Source organism: Ovis aries, chromosome 11 (genome assembly GCF_016772045.2).
Source record: "Ovis aries strain OAR_USU_Benz2616 breed Rambouillet chromosome 11, ARS-UI_Ramb_v3.0, whole genome shotgun sequence".
Classification (NCBI taxonomy): domain Eukaryota; kingdom Metazoa; phylum Chordata; class Mammalia; order Artiodactyla; family Bovidae; genus Ovis; species Ovis aries.
In genome coordinates, this window is record NC_056064.1 from 1907317 (window position 1) to 1932228 (window position 24912).

Here is a 24912-nt window from a genome sequence, read left to right on the forward strand (position 1 = left end):
TTCCACTGGGGGAGTTACTGTTGGGATCATAGTCTGTGGGTTTTAATTATTTATTTATTTTTCCTCCCTGTTATGTTGCCCTCTGTGCTTCCAAGGCTTGCCACAGACTCGGCAGGGAGAGTGTTTCCTGGTGTTTGGAAACCTCTCTTCTTAAAATTCCCTTCCCGGGACGGGCTTCCCTTCCCAGGACAGGGCTCCCTCCCCACCTCTTTTCTCTTTTTTCATCTTTTATATTTTTTCCTACCTGTTTTTGAAGGCAATGACCTGCTTTTCTGGGTGGCTGATGTCCTCTGCCAGCATTCAGAAGTTGTTTTGTGGAGTTTACTCAGTGATGAATTGTTCTTTTGAGGAATTTTTTAGGGAGAAAGTGGTATCCCCATCCTATTCCTGCGCCATCTTAGGACTGCCCCCCTTAGGATTACTTTTGCTGCATCCTGTGGATTTTCAATGGTTGCATTTTCACTATAATTTATCTAAAGATATTTTTAAATTTTCTTCTTTGATTTCATCATTTACTCACTTTCCCCACCCCCTATGTTTCTTTACATGGTTGATTAGTATTTTCATGCCATTGGAAAAGCTGCTTTAAATAATTTCTACCCTCTCAGATTTATTGAGTGTTGTTTTGTGTCTTTGTATGTAATCTATCCTAGAAAATGTTTCATGTGCCCTTGAAAAGAACATGCATTCTGTGTGTTTGAGGTTAGTGTCTTGAAAATATCTATTAATCCAGATTTTTCTACTCTGTTATTTAGAATCTCTCTTGACTTACTGATTTTCTGTCTGGAAGGTCTGTCCATTCATATCAATGGGCTGTTGAAATCTCCAACTATTAATGTATTTTTGTTAATTTCTCCCTTTGTGTCTGTTAGTATTTGTTTTCTGTATTTAAGTGCCAATTTATTAGGTGCATATACATTTAAGTGTGTAATGTCATTTTCTTTATCCTTTTATCATTATATATTGTCCTTCTTTGTATTTCTTTATGACTTTCATTTTAAAGTCCATATTGTCTGATATTCAATACTGCTATCCCTGCTTTTTTTTGTCATTTCTGTTTGAATGAAATATCTTTTTATATCTCCTTACTTTCAATCTATGTGTGCCCTTTGTCCTAAAGCAGATCTCTTCTAGGCATCATATTGCAGACTTGTTTTATTATCCAAAGGGTCACTTTGTGTCTTTTGATTAGAGAATTCAGTGCATTGACATTTAAGGTAATTACTGATAGGTGTATATTTATTGCCATCTTAAAAATTGTTTTCCAGGTGATTTTGTATTTCTTCTTGTTTTTCTAGTTTTTCTTTGTGGTTTGTTCATTTTCTTGTAACAAATGTGTTGCATTTATTTTAAGTTATCTTCCTTCTCATTTCTGCAAATCTATTGTATGTCTTTGACTTGTGGTTATCCCTTTTAAAGTAGGTTTACCCATTATTATATCTATTTGCTCTGGATTGACTGTTTTTAAATATCTATATACATTTTCTCACTCTTCCCCAAATTTTATAATTTTGACACACTATTTTGCATCTTAATGTTTGTCCATTTGCTCTTCATTGTAGTTATAATCACTTTCACATTTTTTTATTAATGGACTGTCTTCCTTAAATGATCTATAATATTTTTATATATTTGCTTTTCTATTGTGTTCTTCTCTTTCCCATAGTTTCTTGCTCTTTTCTATTTACAGAATATCTTTTAAATATTTCTTTTAAGGCATATTTAGTATCACTGTTTTCTTTTAACTTTTGCTTCTCTGAGAAATTCTTTGTCTCTCCTTCTATTCTAAATGATAATTTTGCTGGGTAGAGCATTGAAGGTTTTTCCCCTTTCACGACTTGGAATGTATCTCACCACACTCTTCTGGCCTGTAGCATTTCTATAGAGAAATCAGCTGATAGCCTTTTGGGGTCCCCTTGTTACTAACTCTGATTTTCTCAATTATAATATATCATTGTGTGGATATGTTTGGGTTCATCTGTTTTGGCTCCATTCTGCTTTTTTTTTTTTTTTTTTTAATCTGGAGTACCTGTTACATTCTTTAGCTTTGGAAAGTTTTTGGCTATATTTTCCCTAATACAATTTTGGTCCTTTTTTCTCCTCTTTTGACATTATGCACAAATTGGCACGTTTTATTTTATTCCATAAGCCTCATATATTTCTTTCACGTTTTGTATTTCTGTATGCTGTTCTGATTGGGTGATTTCTATTATTCACTTTCAGGTCACTTTTTCATCCTGTATTTTAATTTTGTTTTAATCTGTTGCCTTTTAGTCTGTATTCATTTCAGCACTTGAGTTTTCTAATTCTTTTGGATCCTCTTTATAATTTCAAGTTCTTTGTTATAGTGATCTACCTTTCTTATATCCTTGAGTATTTTTATTGCCTCCCTTTTGAAGTTGAGGCCTAATAACTGGAGAGGGCTTCTTTATTTATGTATGCATTTATTTATTGACTGTGCTGGGTCTTTGTTGCTGCACATGAGCTGTAGCAAGTGGAGGCTACTTTCTAGCTTCGGTGTGAAGGTTTCGTTGTGGTGGCTTCTCTTGTTGCAAAGCATGGGCTCTAGTTACACAGGCTTCAGTACTTGTGGTGCACTGGTTTAGTTGCTCCAAAGCATATGGGATCTTCCTGGATTAGGGACTGAACTCGTGTCCTGATTCTGTGAGAATTGTCATACATGTAGTGCATTTTTATTATTTGTGAAAAGAGGTGAGTATTCCACCATCTTGATCTCCAGTCTCCCCCTAATCTATTTACTTCTGATAATTTTGACAATCTGAAACTTAGATATCATTCTCATTTTATAAATGATTGAACAACATTTAAGAAAGTTTCTATTACATACCAGGACAGGGAGACATGGCATGCTGCAGTCCATGGGGTCTCAAAGAGTCAGACATAACTTAGCAACTGAAGAATAGCAACTATAACATAGCCTAAGCTAGACATCTAGCCTTTTGAATCTGAGCCTAGAAAAATCACTGTTATCAAATATAATTTTAAAACCAGACAAAACTATGTTCTTTTCAGTTGTAAAACATCACAAAACTTTTAGCAAAAGTATGGACTTTTGTTTCTGCAAGCTACTTTGCAATCACTTCTTTTTGTGTCCCAAGAAAAAAGAATCCCCTTAGCTCATTTCTCACAATATGTTAAACTTCTTGAATGGTAAAGGGATGGACAAGCTGTAAACTTAGAATTCCATGATACCAACTTTCAGAGAGTTTAAATGTTGGTATGTGTCACTTATTTAACTTATATACAGAGTACATCATGAGAAATGCTGGGTTGGAAGAGGAACTAAAAAGCCTCTTAATGAAAGTGAAAGAGGAGAGTTAAAAAGTTGGCTTAAAGCTCAACATTCAGAAAATGAAGATCATGGTATCTGGTCCCATCACTTCATGGGAAATAGATGGGGAAACAGTGGAAATAGCATCAGACTTTATTTTTTTGGGCTCCAAAATTACTGCAGATGGTGATTGCAGCCACGATATTAAAGACGCTTACTCCTTGGAAGGAAAGGTATGACCAACCTAGATAGCATATTTAAAAACAGAGACATTACTTTGCTAACAAAGGCCCGTCTAGCCAAGGCTACGGTTTTTCCAGTAGTCATGTATGGATGTGAAAGTTGGACTGTGAGGAAAGCTGAGAACCGAAGAACTGATGCTTTTGAACTGTGATTTTGAAGAAGACTCAGTTCCTTGGACTGCAAAGAGATCCAACCAGTGCATTCTAAAGGGGATCAGGTAATTATTGATAAGTATGATCCCGTTACCATTTACTTTATTGTTTTGGGTTCGGGTTTATACACCCTTTTCGTGTTTCCTGTCTAGAGGATATCCTTTAGAATTTGTTGGAGAGCTGGTTTGGTGGTGCTGAATTCTCTCAGCTTTTGCTTGTCTGTAAAGCTTTTGATTTCTCCTTTGTATTTGAATGAGATCCTTGCTGGGTACAGTAATCTGGGCTGTAGGTTATTGTCTTTCATCACTTTAAGTATGTCTTGCCATTCCCTCCTGGCCTGAAGAGTTTCTATTGAAAGATCAGCTGTTATCCTTATGGGAATCCTCTTGTGTGTTATTTGTTGTTTTTCCCTTGCTGCTTTTAATATTTGTTCTTTGTGTTTGATCTTTGTTAATTTGATTAATATGTGTCTTGGGGTGTTTCACCTTGGGTTTATCCTATTTGGAACTCTCTGGGTTTCTTGGACTTGGGTGATTATTTCCTTCCCCATTTTAGGGAAGTTTTCAACTATTATCTCCTCAAGGATTTTCTCATGATCTTTCTTTCTGTCTTCTTCTTCTGGGACTCCTATAATTCGAATGTTGGAGCATTTCATATTGTCCTGGAGGTCTCTGAGATTGTCCTCGTTTCTTTTAATTAATTTTTCTTGTTTCCTCTCTGATTCATTTATTTCTACCATTCTATCTTCTATTTCACTAGAAGAGCTAACACCTATCCTCCTCAAACTCTTCCAGAAATTGCAGAGGAAGGTAAACTTCCAAACTCATTCTATGAGGCCACCATCACCCTAATACCAAAACCTGACAAAGATGTCACAAAAAAAGAAAACTACAGGCCAATATCACTGATGAACATAGATGCAAAAATCCTCAACAAAATTCTAGCAATCAGAATCCAACAACACATTAAAAAGATCATACACCATGACCAAGTGGGCTTTATCCCAGGGATGCAAGGATTCTTCAATATCCACAAATCAATCAATGTAATTCACCACATTAACAAATTGAAAAATAAAAACCATATGATTATCTCAATAGATGCAGAGAAGGCCTTTGACAAAATTCAACATCCATTTATGATAAAAACTCTCCAGAAAGCAGGAATAGAAGGAACACACCTCAACATAATAAAAGCTATCTATGACAAACCTACAGCAAACATTATCCTCAATGGTGAAAAATTGAAAGCATTTCCCCTAAAGTCAGGAACAAGACAAGGGTGTCCCCTTTCACAGCTACTATTCAACATAGTTCTGGAAGTTTTGGCCACAGCAATCAGAGCAGAAAAAGAAATAAAAGGAATCCAAATTGGAAAAGAAGAAGTAAAACTCTCACTGTTTGCAGATGACATGATCCTCTACATGGAAAACCCTAAAGACTCCACCAGAAAATTACTAGAGCTAACCAATAAATATAGTAAAGTTGCAGGATATAAAATCAACACACAGAAATCCCTTGCATTCCTATACACGAATAATGAGAAAATAGAAAAAGAAATTAAGGAAACAATTCCATTCACCATTGCAACGAAAAGAATAAAATACTTAGGAATATATCTACCTAAAGAAACTAAAGACCTATATATAGAAAACTATAAAACACTGATGAAAGAAATCAAAGAGGACACTAATAGATGGAGAAATATATCATGTTCATGGATCGGAAGAATCAATATAGTGAAAATGAGTATACTACCCAAAGCAATTTACAAATTCAATGCAATCCCTATCAAGTTATCAGCCACATTTTTCACAGAACTAGAACAAATAATTTCAAGATTTGTATGGAAATACAAAGAAAACCTCGAATAGCCAAAGCAATCTGGAGAAAGAAGAATGGAACTGGAGGAATCAACTTGCCTGACTTCAGGCTCTACTACAAAGCCACAGTCATCAAGACAGTATGGTACTGGCACAAAGACAGACATATTGATCAATGGAACAAAATAGAAAGCCCAGAGATAAATCCACACACATATGGACACCTTATCTTTGACAAAGGAGGCAAGAATATACAATGGAGTAAAGACAATCTCTTTAACAAGTGGTGCTGGGAAAACTGGTCAACCACTTGTAAAAGATTGAAATTAGATCACTTCCTAACACCGCACACAAAAATAAACTCAAAATGGATTAAAGATCTAAATGTAAGATCAGAAACTATAAAACTCCTAGAGGAGAACATAGGCAAAACACTCTCAGACATAAATCACAGCAGGATCCTCTATGATCCACCTCCCAGAATTCTGGAAATAAAAGCAAAAATAAACAATTGGGAACTAAGTAAAATTAAAAGCTTCTGCACAACAAAGGAAAATATAAGCAAGGTGAAAAGACAGCCTTCAGAATGGGAGAAAATAATATCAAATGAAGCCACTGACAAACAACTAATCTCAGAAATATACAAGCTACTTATGCAGCTCAATTCCAGAAAAATAAACGGCCCAATCAAAAAATGGGCCAAAGAACTAAATAGACATTTCTCCAAAGAAGACATACGGATGGCTAACAAACACATGAAAAGATGCTCAACATCACTCATTATTAGGGAAATGCAAATCCAAACCACAATGAGGTACCACTTCACACCAGTCAGAATGGCTACGATCCAAAAATCTGCAAGCAATAAATGCTGGAGAGGGTGTGGAGAAAAGGGAACCCTCCTACACTGTTGGTGGGAATGCAAACTAGTACAGCCACTATGGAGAACAGTGTGGAGATTCCTTAAAAATTGCAAATAGAACTACCTTATGACCCAGCAATCCCACTTCTGGGGATACACACCGAGGAAACCAGAATTGAAAGAGACACATGTACCCCAATGTTCATTGCAGCACTGTTTATAATAGCCAGGACATGGGAACAACCTAGATGTCCATCAGCAGATGAATGGATAAGAAAGCTGTGTGGTACATATACACAATGGAGTATTACTCAGCCATTAAAAAGAATTCATTTGAATCAGTTCTGATGAGATGGATGAAACTGGAGCCAATTATACAGAGTGAAGTAAGCCAGAAAGAAAAACACCAATACAGTATACTAACACATATATATGAAATTTAGGAAGATGGCAATGACGACCCTGTTTGCAAGACAGGGAAAGAGACACAGATGTGTATAACGGACTTTTGGACTCAGAGGGAGAGGGAGAGGGTGGGATGATTTGGGAGAATGACATTCTAACATGCATACTATCATGTAAGAATTGAATTGCCAGTCTGTGTCTGACGCAGGATGCAGCATGCTTGGGGCTGGTGCATGGGGATGACCCAGAGAGATGTTATGGGGAGGGAGGTGGGAGGGGTGTTCATGTTTGGGAACGCATGTAAGAATTAAAGATTTTAAAATTTAAAAAATAAATAAATAAATAAATAAACAAAACAAAACAAAACAAAAATAAAGGGGATCAGTCCTGGGTGTTCATTGGAAGGACTGGTGCTAAAGCTGAAACTCCAGTACTTTTGCCACCTCATGCGAAGAGTTGACTCTTTGGAAAAGAGTCTGATGCTTGGAGGGATTGAGGGCATTAGGAGAAGGGGACGACAGAGGATGAGATGGCTGGATGACATCACTGACTTGATGGATATGAGTTTGAGTAACTCTGGGAGTTGGTGATGGAGAGGGAGGCCTGGTGTGCTGTGATTCATGGGGTCACAAAGAGTCGGACACGACTGAGCAACTGAACTGAACTAAACTGAGAAGGGTTACAAAGCTTGATAAATGAGTGCCTCATAAACTGATTGCATATTTTTTTTTTAAAAATAATCATTTTAAAGTCTCATCTTCTCTTATCCTACACAAGAACAGACCATTTCTCAGTCGGTGGACAACTAATGATAACTAACTCAGTGTTTGGACTGAGAAGAAGTTACAAAGCACTTCCAAAAAGCCAAATTTGCACTGAAAGAAGGTCTTGGTCACTGTTTGGTGATCTGCCGTCCATTTGATCCACTACAGCTTTCTGAATCCCTGAAAAACGGTTACCTCTGAGAAGCATGCTCTGCAAACTGACGAGATACATTGAAAACTGCAATGCCTGCAGCCAACATTGGTCAACAAAAAGGGCCCAATTATGCAACATGACAATGCTCTTTTGCACGTCACCACCAACCAACTCTTCAAAAGTTGAATGAATTGGGGTATGAAGTTTTGCCTCGTCCACCATATTCCACCAGTTCTTTAGTCACTGCTCACCACTTCTTGAAGCATCTTGACAACTTTTTTCCAGGGAAACTGCCTCCACAACCAGCAAGAGGTAAAGAATGCTTTCCAAGGCTTTGCTTGTTGAATCCTGAAGCACAATTTGCATGCTACAGAAATTTATTTATTTATTGTTAACAAAAATGTTTTGATTACAGTGGTTCCTATTTTGATCAATGAAAACATGTTTGTGCCTAGTTATAATGATTTAAATTCCACAGTCTGAAACTGCAATGACATTTTCACCAACCTAATACATTTTGACAAGGAGTAATTTTAATATTCTTTGAAAATGAATCAAGAAAGTGTTATGCAATCAAGAGATGAGAAAGTATATGAATATGCATATTTGAATTAGTGTGAATAAAATAATAATGTGTTATTACCTTATTTTAAGCTCTATGTTAAGAACAGAATTCGCCTTAGAATGCAAGATAGTCTAAGTGGATAGTACTCTAAATCACTATACTCTATAAGAATATTCCTGTACTAAATGTATGTTGTATATACATTTAGTATATAATGTATATGTATTTAGTATATAATATATATGTCTGTGTTATAAATATATTATATATATATTAGAAAGAAACCCAACCCCAATTAGCTATGAAAAGAGAAGTGGCTATAAATAAAACAGGAAAATCCAGTGATATGTTGGCTTCAATAATCACAGTGTTTAGAAGCACATTATTTAAAAGTAGTAGATTTTGCACTGTTTTCTCTTTATCTTTTGGTTGCACTTATTCCTGTGCCTTAAACTCTTTATCTTTTCAATGGTCCTACTGATTAATTTCCCTATATTTTAGATCATTGTTATTGTCATTGTTATCAGGGAAATGATATATTAATATTGACCAGTTATATACCATGTACCATAAGGGTCCAGGGCCTAACCACTAGAACTGACAACCTTTTAATTTTTTAATATAAATTTATTTATTTTAATTGGAGGTTAATTACTTTACAATATTGTATTGGTTTTGCCATACATCAACAGAACTGACAATCTTAAGAAAACTGTATAGAATTCCCCAGAAGAATGCTACAGAGGAAATAAATATATTTTTACTATATTCCATCATTTGTCTATAAAACTATAGACATCCTCTTCCCTTTCACATAATTTAAAAATGTCTATATTTACTATGAAATTAATCTTAAGATGCTCACCTTGTCCCTAACATGGACAATTCAAAGTCATATTTTTGTCTTTAGTTCCATGTTTAGAACCTCTGAATCTAGGGTAAACTTCTCTTGGTCAAATTCAAATTCAGATTATATTATTAAACCTATGTCTAATCTTAAATTCAGCTATCTCTAACATACTCAAAGTGCACTAAGTCAGGACAAATACAATCCAAACTCCCATATATTAATAGAAAGTGGGACATGAAACAATCACAGAGTCTGCCTTACCATTAGAATAAGTTCCTTGGTCATTTTGACAATCAAAGATTCCATATACTAGAAGGAATTTCCATGTTTCTTGAAAGTATATGAGGATTACTCTTTGAGTAGCTTTGCTACTTTCTAATGTCATGGTTTTATAGTTTTGTGATTGTCATAGGCTGCTGAACAGTCCTGGGATATCTCTCAAAATAGCAGCCACTGAAAATTCCAATAACCGTCAGTCAGATGCTTAATGGGAATACTATGAGCTCATAACAAACAGTAAGTTGTTAGTTTAGTTTAGTTTAGTTTTTTTTTTTTTTTGAACACCACATTAAAGATATTTATGTTTAGCAATAGGTCTCAGTGTTCAGCCTGCTTGCCCAAATTTCAGTTGAAACTCATTTTTGTCAGTCTTGCATTCAGGTAAATTAAATGATAAACTGGAATGGTATAGCAAATGGATCTTGTTTTCAATGGAATCTGCTTCCCAATGAATATAATTTAAATAGGTGAAATAAATACTTTTCTTGTTCAGTGTATTGCATATTTGGGAAAAAAAGAAAACATGATTCATTCAGTCTTTCAAATTTTCACTTTTCCTGGGTCTCAATTTTATATACGAGGGTGTCTTCAAAATGGCTAGATTAAGGGGTTCAGTAAATGTCATTATGGCATTTATCAATTTACCAACTTCTTTTTGCAACTCTCCAAATTTCTGTATGTTGGCCTTTTGCTCTCTGACTTTAGATAGGATTCCTCAATGTGCCTGGAGAAGGTAACTACTTGGTTGTGTAATTTCATATACATTCAACTTATTAATTGAGTGAAAATTAATATTAACTGTCCCCACATTTGATAGATTGCTAGCAATCTATCAACTGCTTGACTTATTGGGTTATAGTCTCACTTCTTGGACCAATCACTTCAATTCAAGAGATAGGGCAGTAATATTGATCAAGTCTGAAGCATTCTGCTTTGCTAGAAATCACTATTTTATTGTACCCCTCACCTTTTTTCCTTTGGTGAGGGATGCAGAGCTAAATTATATACCCAAGCCTCCTTTCCAGTTATGTGTGGACACGTGACCAAGTTCCGATCAATGGAATTTGAAACAGAAGCAAAGTCCCTCTCTTCTAAGGCTTATTCACATAAACCTAATATACAGCTCCTCTCTCTCTCTCTTTATCTATCATCTGACAAGAGACAGTTTTGAAAAACCAGAAGGAAGCTTTAATTCCTGAATAATAACTCAATAGGCCACTCACTAACCATGAATATCTGTATTAGATTTAACATGAGTTTGATTCAGAAGTTTGTACACTGTAGTAGCTATCAATGTTTATGGTAACATGCCTTTCTGTCTCATGTCAACTTCCTAAAAGCTTCATGAATTTGGGAAGATGTGGGTTTCCAAGGACAAGATGCCAGGCAGATTTTTAAAATATGTATAATACTATGAAATAAGTTGCACGTTTATAAATTTTCATATATATATATGTGTGTGCACACACACATATATATATGTATATCAATACATATATATTCACAGTGAGTGCTATGTATATACATGTGTATAGTAGGGTGTATAGATGTATCTTATCTATAGGCTTATAGATGGATCTCTTAGATTATTTTTCAAGAAGAATTTGTTACCCAGTCAATTGAGCAATGCAATCAGCAGACAGCCTCCAGTTGTCTGGGTTTTATTTTAGCTGTAGAGATACACTCCATCCAAAATCACATCCTTCCAGAAGCAGCCAAGGTTCAATAACTGTGCAAAGTGGGGGGTATAAAGTTCTACTCATTTTGGCCAGATAAAGGTCATGATTACACTCCAAAGCTCTTTACCAGATTGGCAGAGGCTTTGTTGGGACTGAATAATAATTATGTCTGCTCTGCTTGTTCCCATTAACCCTCCTTTCTGTTCACAAATATTGATTCCTCATAAATATCTAGAATGTTATACTCTATCACTACTTGCTTTGAGAGAATTCAGTCTTCACCAGTGTGTGTGTGTGTGTTTAGATTCTTTATTTATGTGTATACATATATATATTCTAAAGCAAGTTCACCTAGATAAAAGTCCTGCTTCCATCACTTTCTAGGTGAAGATAGTAACAACTCATATCAAGTGGCTGTCTTGAGTTGAAAATGGTTTAATTCATGAAAAATTATAACAATGGCTGGTACAGAACATGTACCAAAAATATTGGTGCTTTACAAGTTAGTTATATATGAGTATGTGTCTGTTCAGAAAATTTTCAGGAATATATGCCTCTTGATTTATGCAGAACTTTTAACAAAATACAGTAATTATTGCTAAAAGCTGCCTGTTTGCCAAAACAAAATACTGACCCATTTTAACATATAATAGACTCTCTATGATTATTATTCCCTAATATAGCCATAACAACTCCAAACACAGTCCTTAGCTCTCTATTGATGCCATCTTTGCTGAAAATTATTTCTAAAAACCTTGTAGAAAGTTTTGTTTGAAAAGGAACTTCCACATGTTCACACCAGTTTATACTCCAACATGTAAGGCAACTTACCTTTACCATTCTAATACCCATAAACCAGGGTTCATTGTAACAGATGAATGCTGACTGATACTATCCTTTTGCCTTATTTTTTTTTTTTTCTCCATTTCTCTGCTGGAGGGTTTCCTTTTTATCTTTGAAATGTCTGCAAAAAATAATGTCTAGCAAAATGAAGGTCTGACTTTCAAAAGTATTTTCTATTTTTTCATGTTTCTCTTTTGGCCAAAGTTAAGGTTCATTTTCTGATATTTTCAACGACCTGTGAACTATGAGCCTTATTTATTTATTTATTTTTAACTTTTTGAATGATTTTTAGTCGCAGTAGCCAACCTCTGATTTCCCTATATCTTAAAGAGGGAGTGAAGTTATATTTTGCCTCCCCTTGACTGTATGGTCCTAGAGTGAGGTTTCTTTCAGAGGGCAGGTAAAAGTTAGTCATATGAATATGTAATGGGATCGAAGGGTTGTTGCTGAACCATGAAAGATGCTGGGATGCTTGGCCTCTGGAAGAGAAAAATTCAATCCAATCCACGTTCAGTGACGAGGCTTGATCACTCAGAGCTTTTGTGTAATAAAGTTTTATTAAAGTATAAACGAGATAGAGAAAGCTTCTGTCATAGACATCAGAAAGGGGCAGAAAGAGTGCACCTCTGCTAGTCTTTAGGGGGATGTTATATAGCTACTAGCAAGTTGTTAATTATAGAAAAGAGATGTCTCAAAACCCAGAGTGGCACTGGGACCCTCACCCACAACATGCATTTTGAGATAACATTGCACCAGGTGAGTCAACTCAGGCCATAAAACGATTGACATGAATCTTGAAGAGGGACAGGTTTCCAAGTAAATACATAGTTTAATTAACATAGATTAGGAGAACAATGTATGAGTAAAACATACAGGTTTGTCAAGTCTGTTCTTTGGCAAACCGACTTGAAGACTTGAATGTAGGGTAAACACATAGTTCATTAACATAGCATAAGACAAACATTTCCGTAAGAAAAAAAACCTCATTGGTTATTCCAGGGTTTGAGAAAAGTTAAGTTCAGGTGGAGCCACAGCAGCATAGAATTTTAAGAGAAACCTCCCTTTAAATTGATAAAGAAGGGGAAAAAAATCTAACACGTTTGATTCCTCCTGCCCTTCAGTTCAATTCAGTCGCTCAGTCGTGTCTGACTCTTTGAGACCCCATGAATCGCAGCACGCCAGGCCTCCCTGTCCATCACCAACTCCCGGAGTTCACTCAGACTCACGTCCATCGAGTCAGTGATGCCATCCAGCCATCTCATACTCGGTTGTCCCCTTCTCCTCCTGCCCCCAATCCCTCCCAGCATCAGAGTCTTTTCCAATGAGTCAACACTTTGCATGAGGTGCCCAAAGTACTGGAGCTTAAGCTTTAGCATCATTCCTTCCAAAGAAATCCCAGGGTTGATCTACTTCAGAATGGACTGGTTGAATCTCTTTAAGAGAGAGAAAAATGTCTGACACTTCCAGCCTATTTCCTCCCTTTGGAGATCCCTGGCCTTCCTGCCTGTTACCCTTTCAGCATGGGCATGAGGGAAGGTAAGAAAAGAGAAAACAATATATTTTTCAATATGTTTCTTTGTCTTTAACTTTTAAGGCATAAGGAAGAATTCTAAAAATCATACAGTTATATGAACCAGCATTTAAAGATCTCTCAGAAGAAAATGAGCAAAGCATTAGAAGAGGAACCTCATTTTAACTTTTCTGTAATCTTTGAAAAACAAAAAACACAGCATTTGCAGCTAGAAACTGTTTACAATACAAACCTCTTATTCAGATGATTATTACTAAACAGTAAACTGCATTCTATATTTTGCTAAAATTCAGTATGCTGTGAAGGAGCAAGCCCCCAAATCCTCAACTTTCTCCCCTCAACTCACATGTCTATTAAATTATTTTGACTTACTACTATGGAAGAACTATACAAAAAAAGGTCTTCATGACCTGGATAACCATGATGGCATGATCACTCACCTAGAGTCACATATCCTGGAGTGTGAAGTTAAATGGGCAAATCTAGTGGAGGTGATGGGATTCCAGCTGAGATATTTAAAATCCTAAAAGATGATGCCGTGTAATTGCTGCACTAAATATGCCAGCAAATTTGGAAAACTGTGCAGTGGCCACAGGACTAAAAAAATCAGTTTTCATTCTAATGCCAAAGAAAGGAAAATGTCAAAGAATATTTAAACTACAGTACTATTGCGCTCATTACACATGCTAGCAAGGAAATGCTCAAAGCTTTTCAAGCTAGATTTCAACAGTGTATGACCAAGAACTTCCATATATACAAGCTGGATTTAGAAAAGTCAGAGGAATCAGAGATAAATTGACAGCATCCGTTGGATCATAGAAAAACAAGGGGATTAAAAAAAAAAAAATCTACTTCTCCTTCACTGACTATGCTAAAGACTTTGACACTGTAGATCACAACAAACTGGGAAAAATTCTCAAAGAGATAGGAATACCAGACCACCTTACCTGTCTCCTGAAAACCTGTATGCAGGTCAAGAAGCAGCAGTTAGAACCAGACATGGAACAATGGACTGGTTCAAAATTGTGAAAGAATAACATTACGGTGGTATATTGTCACTCTTCTTATTTAATTTCCATGCAAAGTACATCATATGAAATACTTGGCTGGATGACTTCCAAACTGGAATCAAGAATTCTGGGAGAAATATCAACAATCTCAGATATACAGATGATATCATTTTAATGGCGTAAAATGAAGAGGAACTAAGAGGCTCTTGGTGAAGGTGAAAGAGAAGAGTTAAAAAGTTGGCTTAAAACTCAAAAAACTCAAAAACCAAAAAAACTAAGGTTATGGCATATGGTCTCATCCCTTCATGGTAAGTAGATGGGGAAGCAATCAAAACAGTGACAGACTTAATTTTCTTAGGCTCCAAAAACACTGTGGTTGGTGACTGCAGCCATGAAATTAAAAGATACTTGTTCCTTGGAAGAAAAGACATAACAAACCTAGACAGCATATTAATAAGCATAGACTTTGCTTTGCCAACAAAGGTCCATATAGTCAAACCTATGTTTTTTCTAGTAATCATGTATAGATGTGAGAGTTAGGCCATAAAGAAACCTGAGCGCTGAAGAATTGATGCTTTCCAATTCTGATGCTGGAGAAGATTCTTGAGAGTCCCTTTGAGACCAAGGAAATCAAACGAGTGAATTCTACAGGAGGTCAATCCTGAATATTCATTAGAGTAACTGATACTGTAGCCGAAGCTCCAATACTTTGGAAATCTGATGAGAAGAGCCAACTCATTGGGAAAGACTGATGTCTGAAAACATTGAGAGCAGGAGGAGAAGGGGTGACAGAGGATAAGATGGTTGGATGGCACCCTGAACTCAGTGGACATGAGTTGAACAAACTCCAGGAGACACTGAAGGACAGGCAAGCCTGGCGTGCGGCAGTCCCTGGGGCTACAGAGTTGAACATGATTTAACAACTAACAACAATGACAACTCATGGATGATTCTGTTTTGTAGAGGCATAACAACATTTTCCAAATTTTTAGGACTTAAAAATAAAAGTGTTGTTCTAAATTATATTACACTTTTTCTATGGTTTCATTCTTTCATAATCAATAATTAGGTTTACTGGTTGTAGTGGAGATACTATATAAATTCTGTGAGATACTAGAGAACAGAGTTTATATTATATCCATCATCATTTTCCTAGCATGGGATTTAGAATAGGGAACTGCATTATTGTTGTTTTGAATACAAATATTGTGGAGTATTAAACTTGTCTTGATTGCAGTTATATAATTAAATGTACCTGCAAGATCTAACCAGTCCATTCTAAAGGAGATCAGCCGTGGGTGTTCTTTGGAAGGAATGATGCTAAAGCTGAAACTCCAGTACTTTGGCCACCTCATGCGAAGACTTGACTCATTGGAAAAGACTCTGATGCTGGGAGGGATTGGGAGCAAGAGGAGAAGGGGACTACAGAGGATGGATGGATGGATGGCATCACCGACTCAATGGATGTGAGTCTGAGTGAACTCCGGGAGATGGTGATGGACAGGGAGGCCTGGTGTGCTGTGATTCATGAGGTCGCAAAGAGTGGCACACGACTGAGTGACTGAACTGAACTGAACAGAAAGGTGGCATTTCTGATAAGCTAATTAAAGGGTAATTTTGGAGATCAACTTGAATATCAGAACTAGTCTTATCTTCTACAGTATGCATTACACGAATGTATTAAAAAGGGAGCCATCAGCACAAAGAAGAATAAGATCACCAATGTTACTATATGCTGTTAGTACTAATTTAAATAAGTAACCCTGGAATATGGTCTTTCTAATATACAAGCAAACTAGAAGAACACATAGTCACTTTTTTAATAATTTGCTTTTCAGTAAATTTCTTATATTAGTAACTAAAATTCATTTAAAATAGAAGCAAAAATGCTTTAAAATGTTATACATATATATTGTGTATATATTATATATAAAATATATATACATATACTATATATACAATATATATTATATATATACATATACAATATATAATATATATGTATAACATTTTAAAGCATTTTATATATTATATATATTTAATATACATTCATAAATATATTTATAAATTTATTTATTCATATTTATATTTTTATTTATATTTAATTTATATTTATATTATTATAAATTATATTTTCATAAAATTATAAATTATATTATAAATTATATTATTATTATAAATTATCCTTATAAATGATAATAGTTATAATTTTATAATATAATAAATTATATTATAAATTATATTATTACTATTATAAATTATTACCATAAATAATCATTTTATATATATTTAATATATAATATACTTTTAAATATATGTATTTATATTTATTTAATGTATATTTATCTTTATATAATATAAATATATATATTTATCATATATATATAGAGAGAGCATCTACTGAATAATTCATATTGCATAATATCTCCGAGTAAAATGACATTTCAACTGTGGATATTACAAATTGACTCGAGTGATTATTTCAGCTATATAATTGACCAACATCCCTTGTGTATATAAATAAGATATTTCCAAAAACCTGTGCTGTTTTGATATACAGATGGATAGCTTAGGTCAATCAAGTTATTCAAATTCTAAAGTTATTTTGCTATGGGATAACTTGCCATACAGAGTTTAAAGATATTTGGAAAAAAAAAAGTTATCTTGGGCTGATTTCTTTTCTTTACATTAAATCAAAAATTGTTAAAAAACCTGGGCAAACAATTTAATTTTTAAACAGATTTTATGCACCAATTTATATAAAATTCATAAAACAATTCTTTCAGTGTTAAAAAAAAAAATTAATGTGGTAAACTGACTCAAATTCCATGAATTTAAACTGCACCTCTAAATCAAAAAATTCTGAAGATAACTTGCCATACAGAGTTTAGAGAGATTTGGAAAAAAAAAGTTATCTTGTGCTGATTTCTTTTTTTTATATATTAAATCAAAAATTATTAAAACACCTGGGCAAACAAATTAATTTTTAAACAGATTTATGCACCAATTTATATAAAATTAACAAAACAATTCTTTCAGTATTAAAAGAAATTAATGTGGTAAACTGACTCAAATTCCATGAATTTAAACTGCACCTCTATATCAAAAAATTCTAAAGATAACAATGACTTTAACCTTTCTTGAATTTCAGAAAGTAGTTTATTTATTCAGTTTTTCCATTCTATAAATTTTACTAATGCCAGATATTTACAAGTCACAGGGATACTATTAATAACAGCTGTAAGATGACTCAGCTACACATATTTTCCTCTAGGAGACAAAGGTGAGAAAAAAGGAAGAGACATTTTAAAAATGTCTATTATAACCAGGTATAATGTCTTATGTTTTCACATATATTGATTATTCATTTGATTCTCACCAAGATTGTGGTGAGGAAATATCTTTCTTATTTGGCAACTGTATAACTCATGAATTTGTACATGTGGTAACCATGGAACCAGAGTTCACTCTTAAAACTCTTTCTTTTCCCTTTGTGTGCTATATTGTGTTGCTTACAGTTAAAGAGAGAGGTAAATATATTATAAATGACAAAATACTAACTGTTAGAAGAGAAATACTAACAAAGTAATGTGAGGGTGTAACAGTTTTACATTTCACACTATATATAGTCTTTGGAGAGGAGGAAAGGAATTTGACATATAGCTTAGCATTTATCATAAATTTTAGCCTCCACGCCCCCATACTATTTACACAATTAATAACTGAGAAAACAAGCTAAAATGATCAATAACTTTTTAAGCTTCACAAAAAAGTAAATGACAGAAAACGAATTTTATGCAAAGTTTTTTGTTTGTTTGATTTTTTTTAAAATTTTTTTTGGCTCCTTAGGCTTTAAGTTTGATTGGTTGCAACTGAGTGACTGAACTGAACTGAATAAATCATTTAATATTACAAATTTGTAGAATACAGAGGAACGTGGGGTTTATACAATCTGTAGCATGAGTGTGCTCATTTGCTTACTCATATATGACCCTTTGAGACCCACGGACTGTAGCCAACCAGGCACCTCTACCCATGGAATTTCTAAGCAAGAATATTGGAGTTGTCATTTCCTATTCCAGGGCATCTTTCCTATTGAATAATTGAACTGCATTTCATGTGTCTCCTGCTTGACAGGCATATTCTTTACCACAACACTACCTAGGAAGCTCCAGTCTACAACATGAAAATAACACTTATATGATTAGAATAAGTACTATATTGTTTATTGTTCAGTCACTCAGTCGTGTACAGCTCTGCAACCCCATGGACTGGAGCACACCAGGCTTCCCTGTCCTTCACCATCTTCCAGAGCTTGCACAAGTACATGTCCATTGAATCAATAATGCCATCCAACCATCTCATTCTCTGCTATCCCCTCCTCCTGCTTCAGTCTTTCCCAGCAACAGGATCTTTTCTAATGAGTCAACTTTTCACATCAGGTGGCCAAAGCAATGGAGCTTCAGCTTCAGGAAAATTTCCCTCAGTGAATATTTAGGATTGATTTCCTTTAGAATTTACTGGTTTGATCTCCTTGTTGAACAAGGCACTATCAAGAGTCTTCTCCAACACTACAATTCAAAAGCATCAATTATTTGGTGCTCAGCCTTCTTTATGTTTTAACTCTCACATCCATACATGACTACTGGAAAAACTATAGCTTTGATAAAAATGAACCTTTGTTGGCAAAGTAATGTCTCTGCTTTTTAATATCTATCTAAGTTGGTCATAGTTTTTCTTCCAAGGAGAAAAAATATTTTTTTTTTTTAAATTTAATGGCTGTGGTCACAATTAGCAGTGATTTTGGAGCCCAAGAAAATAAAGTCTGTCACTGTTTTCATTGTTTCCCTATCTATTTGCTATGAAATGATGGGGCCTGATGACATGATCTTCATCTTCTTAATGTTGAGTTATGTCAGCTTTTCCACTCTCCTCTTTCACTTTCATCAAGAGGCTCTTTAGTGTCTCTTTGCTTTTTGCCATAAGTGATTGTATCCAAGTACTGCATTTCTGACTCTTTTGTTGACCATAATGGCTACTCCTTTTCTCCTAAGGGATTCCTGCCCGCAGTAGTAGATATAATGGTCATCTGAGTTAAATTCACACATTCCAGTCCATTTTAGTTCTCTGATTCCTAGAATGTCAACGTTCACTCTTGCCATCTCCTGTTTGACCACCTCCAATTTGCCTTGATTCATGGACCTGACATTCCAGGTTCCTATGCCATATTGCTCTTTATAGCATCGGACCTTGCTTCTATCACCAGTCACATCCACAATTGGGTATTGTTTTTGCACTGGCTCCATCCCTTCATTCTCTCTGGAGTTATTTCCCCATTGATCTCCAGTAGGATATTGGGCACCTACCAATCTGAGGAGTTCCTCTTTCAGTATCCTAACATTTTGCCTTTTCATACTGTTCATGTGGTTCTCAAGGCAAGAATACTGAAGTGGTTTGCCTTCTCCAGTGGACCAATTGTGTCAGACATCTCCACCATGACCCTCTCATCTTGGGTGGCCCCACAGGATATGTCTTAGTTTCATTCAGTTAGACAAGGCTGTGGTCCTAGAGTGATTAGATTAAACTAGACTTCTGTGAGTATGGTTTCAGTGTGTGTGCGCCCTCTGATGCTCTCTTGCAACACCTACCATCTTGCTTGGGTTTCTCTTACATTGAACGTGGGTATCTCTTCATGGCTGCTCTAGCAAAGCACAGCCGCTGCTCCTTAACTTGGAAAAGGGTATCTCCAAACCGCCAACCCTCCTGACATTGAACATGGAGTAGCTCCTCTCGGCCCTGTTGCAGCCATGCAGCCACCACTGCTTGACATAGGATTGCTCCACTTGGCCGCCGTCCCTGAGGTCAGGAAGCAACAGTTAGAACTGGACATGGAACAACAGACTGGTTCCAAATAGGAAAAGGAGTACGTCAAGGCTGCATATTGTCACCCTGCTTATTTAACTTATATGCAGAGTACATCATGAGAAATGCTGGGTTGGAAGAAGCACAAGCTGGAATCAAGACTGCTGGGAGAAATATCAATAACCTCGGACATGCAGATGACACCACCCTTATGGCAGAAAGTGAAGAGGAACTAAAAAGCCTCTTGATGAAAGTGAAAGAGGAGAGTTAAAAAGTTGGCTTAAAGCTCAACATTCAGAAAACAAAGATCATGGCATTTGGTTCATCACTTCATGGGAAATAGATGGGAAAACAGTGGAAACAGTGTCAGACTTTATTTTGAGGGGCTCCAAAATCACTTCAGACGGTGATTGCAGCCATGAAATTAAAAGACACTTACTCCTTGGAAGGAAAGTTATGACCAACCTTGAGAGCATATTGAAAAGCAGAGACATTACTTTGCCAACAAAGGTCCATCTAGTCAAGGCTATGGTTTTTCCAGTGGTCATGTATGGGTGTGAGTGTGAAGAAAGCTGAGTGCCGAAGAATTGATGCTTTTGAACTGTGGTGTTGGAGAAGACTCTTGAGAGTCCCTTGGACTGTAAGGAGAACCAACCAGTCCATTCTAAAGGAGATCAGTCCTGGGTGTTCTTTGGAAGAAATGATGCTAAAGCTGAAATTCCAATACTTTGGCCACCTCATGCGAAGAGTTGACTCATTGGAAAAGAGTCTGATGCTGGGAGGGATTGGAGGCAGGAGGAGAAGGGGACGACAGAGGATGAGATGGCTGGATGACATCACTGACTCAATGGACGTGAGTTTGAGTGCACTCCGGGAGTTGGTGATGTACAGGAAGTCCTAGCGTGCTGTGATTCATGGGGTCGCAAAGAGTCGGACATGACTGAGCGACTGACCTGAACTGAAAATGATTTTTAAAAAGGCCCTCCAAAAACTTTGTGTCTGTTCCTATGTCATAGAAAGCATTTATCACACTTTTTGGAAATTATGTTGTATACTGTACTTTTAGAAATGATAAGCTAAGTTGAGAACAAGGTTAGGTACTTTATTTCTGCATCCTTCTTCAAGCACAGATATTTTCCTCTTAATAGATGCTATGGCAAAGATTTTGGTTGCTTTAAACAGTGATCTTTTTCTTTGTAAAAGTCAAATCTGTTTAGTAAGCAATATACACAAGCCTATGAGATGAATTACTTTCCTTGTAGCTTAGTGGTAAAGAATGTATCTGTCAATGCAGGAGATGCAAGGGAAGAGGGTTGGATCCTCGGGTCAGGAAGATCCCCTGGAGAAGGAAATGTCAATCCATTCCAGTATTCTTGCCTGGGAAGTCCCAAGGGCAGGAGACTGGTGGGCTACAATCCACAGATTTGCAAGAATGGGACATGATTTAGCAACTAAACAACAAGGGAGATGAATCATGAGTTTTCTATACCCATCATGATAACACTATATATTTTTCAAGGGAATTTCTGTAAGCAGTATTCAGAAAACTTTTTCTATACAGGGCCAGAGAGTTAATAAATTTTTCTTTGATGATCATACAGTCTATGTCACAGCTACTTAGCTCTGCTATTTTAGTGGGAAAACAGCCACAGATTGCACGTAAATGAGTAAGCATGTCAGTAATTCAATGATACTTCATCTGCAAAAACAGGTGGGAACAAATTTGGACTAATTCTTAAAGTTGCAGACTGATGTAAATAATGTGCAAATGAAATTTTAAGTAATGAAACATAAACTAAAATCTATTAAAGGGTTTTCTAAAAAAATATTTTTGTTGACTAAAAAAAGAGAAATTATCACAGAAAATATTTTTTCTCCTTCATACTTTAGGCAATAATGTGTGCATATATGGTGCCAGGAATGAGGGCACATCTTTTGTGACTCTGATTTCATAAGTGTGAGGATAAAAGTCAATTTTCTGAGAACAACAACAACAACAACAGATGGGAGGGAAGAATTAAAAGATCGTAAATATTTGATGTATGACTGAGATGGGAATACCAGACCACATGACCTGCCTCCTGAGAAATCTGTATGCAGGTCAAGAAGCAACAGTTAGAACCAGACATGGAACAACAGACTGGCTCCAAACTGGGAAAGGAGTACGTCAACGCCTTATATTGTCACCCTGCTTATTTAATCTACGCAGAGTACATCATGAGAGACACTGGGCTGGATGAAGCACAAGGTGGAATCAAGATTGCCAGGGGAAAGATCAATAATTTCAGTTTGGCAGATGAGACCATCCTTATGGCAGAAAGTGAAGAGTAGCTAAAGAGCCTTTTAATTAAAGAGAAAGAGGAGAGTGAAACAGTTGGTTTAAAACTCAACATTCAGAAAACTAAGATCATGGCATCTGGTCACATTGCTTCATGGCAAATGGAGAAACAATGAAGACAGCAAGATACTTTATTTTCTTGAGACCCAGAATCATTGAAGAAGGTGACTTCAGCCATGAAGTTAATAGATGCTTGCTCTTTGGAAGAAAAACTATGACCAATCTAGAGAGCATATTTAAAAGCAGAGAAATTACTTTGCTGACAAAGTCTGTCCAGTCACAGCTAGGTTTTTCCAGTAGTCATGTATTGATCTGAAAGTGGGACTTTAAAGAAAGTTGAGTGCTGACGAATTGATGCTTTTGAACTGTGGTGTTGGAGAAGACTCCTGAGAGTCCCTTGGACAGCAAGGAGATCCAACCAGTGAATCCTAAATGAAATCGGTCCTGAATATTCATTGGAAGTACTGATATTGAAGATGAAACTCCAATACTTCGGCCAACTGATGCAAAGAACAGATTCACTTGAAAAGACTCTGATGCTGGGAAAGATTGAAGGCAGGGGCTGGGGATGACAGAGGATGAGATAGTTGGATGACATCAGTTACTCAATGGACATGAGTTTGAGCAAGCTTCAGGACTTGGTGGTGGACAAAGAAGCCTGGAGTGCTGCAGTCATGGAATACCAAAGGGTCAGACATGACTAAACAACTGAACTGACTTATCAAAATGAAATTTTATCTGATCATAAAAAAGAATAAAATAATGTTGCTTTCAGCACCATGGATGCTATTTGAGTAATTTTCTTTACTGAAGTAAAGCTATTTTAAGCATCCTTACAGGGGAAAACTAAGAGGTGAGAAAATAAGATGCTTCTGCTTCAAACAAAGTAAAGAACAGCTAATATGTGAGTAAAGAATCTGCCTGAAATGCAGGAGACCTGGATTTGATTTTTGAATTGGATGGAGAAGGGAATGGCAACCTACTCCGGTATTCTTGTTTAGAGAATCCCATGGACAGAGGAGTCTGGCAGGCTACTGTCCATGGGTTCACAAGAGTTGGACCCGACTAGGTGACTAAACCACCACTGCCACCAATGTGAGAGAATGATTTGCAAATACAAAGCATGGAATTTGAAATTATTTACTGGACATTGTGTGCTTAGAACTCTGAAGAATATTTACAGTGAAGTAGCATTTGACATAATATTTTAAAATATATAGTATTTTTTTCAAAGAAGTCTTATTTTTTGTCTTTTCATGAAGATCAGTTAAAAATATATTTAGTCAAGAAGATCCCCTGGAGAAGGAAATGGCAAGCCACACCAATATTCTTGCAGAGGAGCCTGGCGGGCTACAGTCCATGGGGTCACAAAACAGTCAGACATGATTTTGGGACTAGGCAACAGCAAAATATGCCATAAAGATATATTTATCTAAGTAAAATAAAGCATAAAAGTTTGAAAATATGCTGTATAGAATTTATATGCAACAACTTTTGTTGTGTAACAATTTCAAGAGCCTGATCAAGAGTGAGGGGATATATGTATACTCATCGCTGATTCAGTGTTGTACAGTGGAAACCAATATAACATTGTGAAGCAATTAAACATAAGTGATAATAAAAACACAAAGAACAATAACTGCTTTTTGTCACTTATTTTTTAATTAAAGGATATTTGTTATACAGAATTCTGCGGTGTTCTGTCATACATCAACAAGAATTAGCCATAGGTATATCCAACAACTGTTCATGTAACACACGATTTTATAGTCAACAATTCGGATTGAGTTTAGTTTGGCATTTCTTTTGGTCTGGCTTGGTCTGGCTCATCTTGATTGGGCTTGTTTGTGCATCTGTTATCAAGATGGCTGATTTATGATGAACTTAACAACTGCAGCTCGAATGGCTGGATTTTGCTTTGTGTAGTCTGTCAACCTCCAGTAGGTAATGCTGATTCAATTTGTTTGATGGTTGCTAAATTCCAAGGTCATCAAGAGTAGAAATGGCAAATATTCTTGAGGGCCAAGCTCAAAACTGAAACAATTAGCACTGCTGGTACAGTCTAATGATCAGAATATGTCACAAAGGCAGCTCAGATATAACAGTGTAGCTGAGTCCACATCTTGTTGGGAGAAGCTATTAAATATTGTGGCAAATTTTACTACCAAGCAAGGAATTAAGTTTTAGATTGTTAGCTATATTTTAGAATTTCAAAACTGTAAGTTTTATTTCATAGAATGTTTGTTTTTAAAAGGAATTGC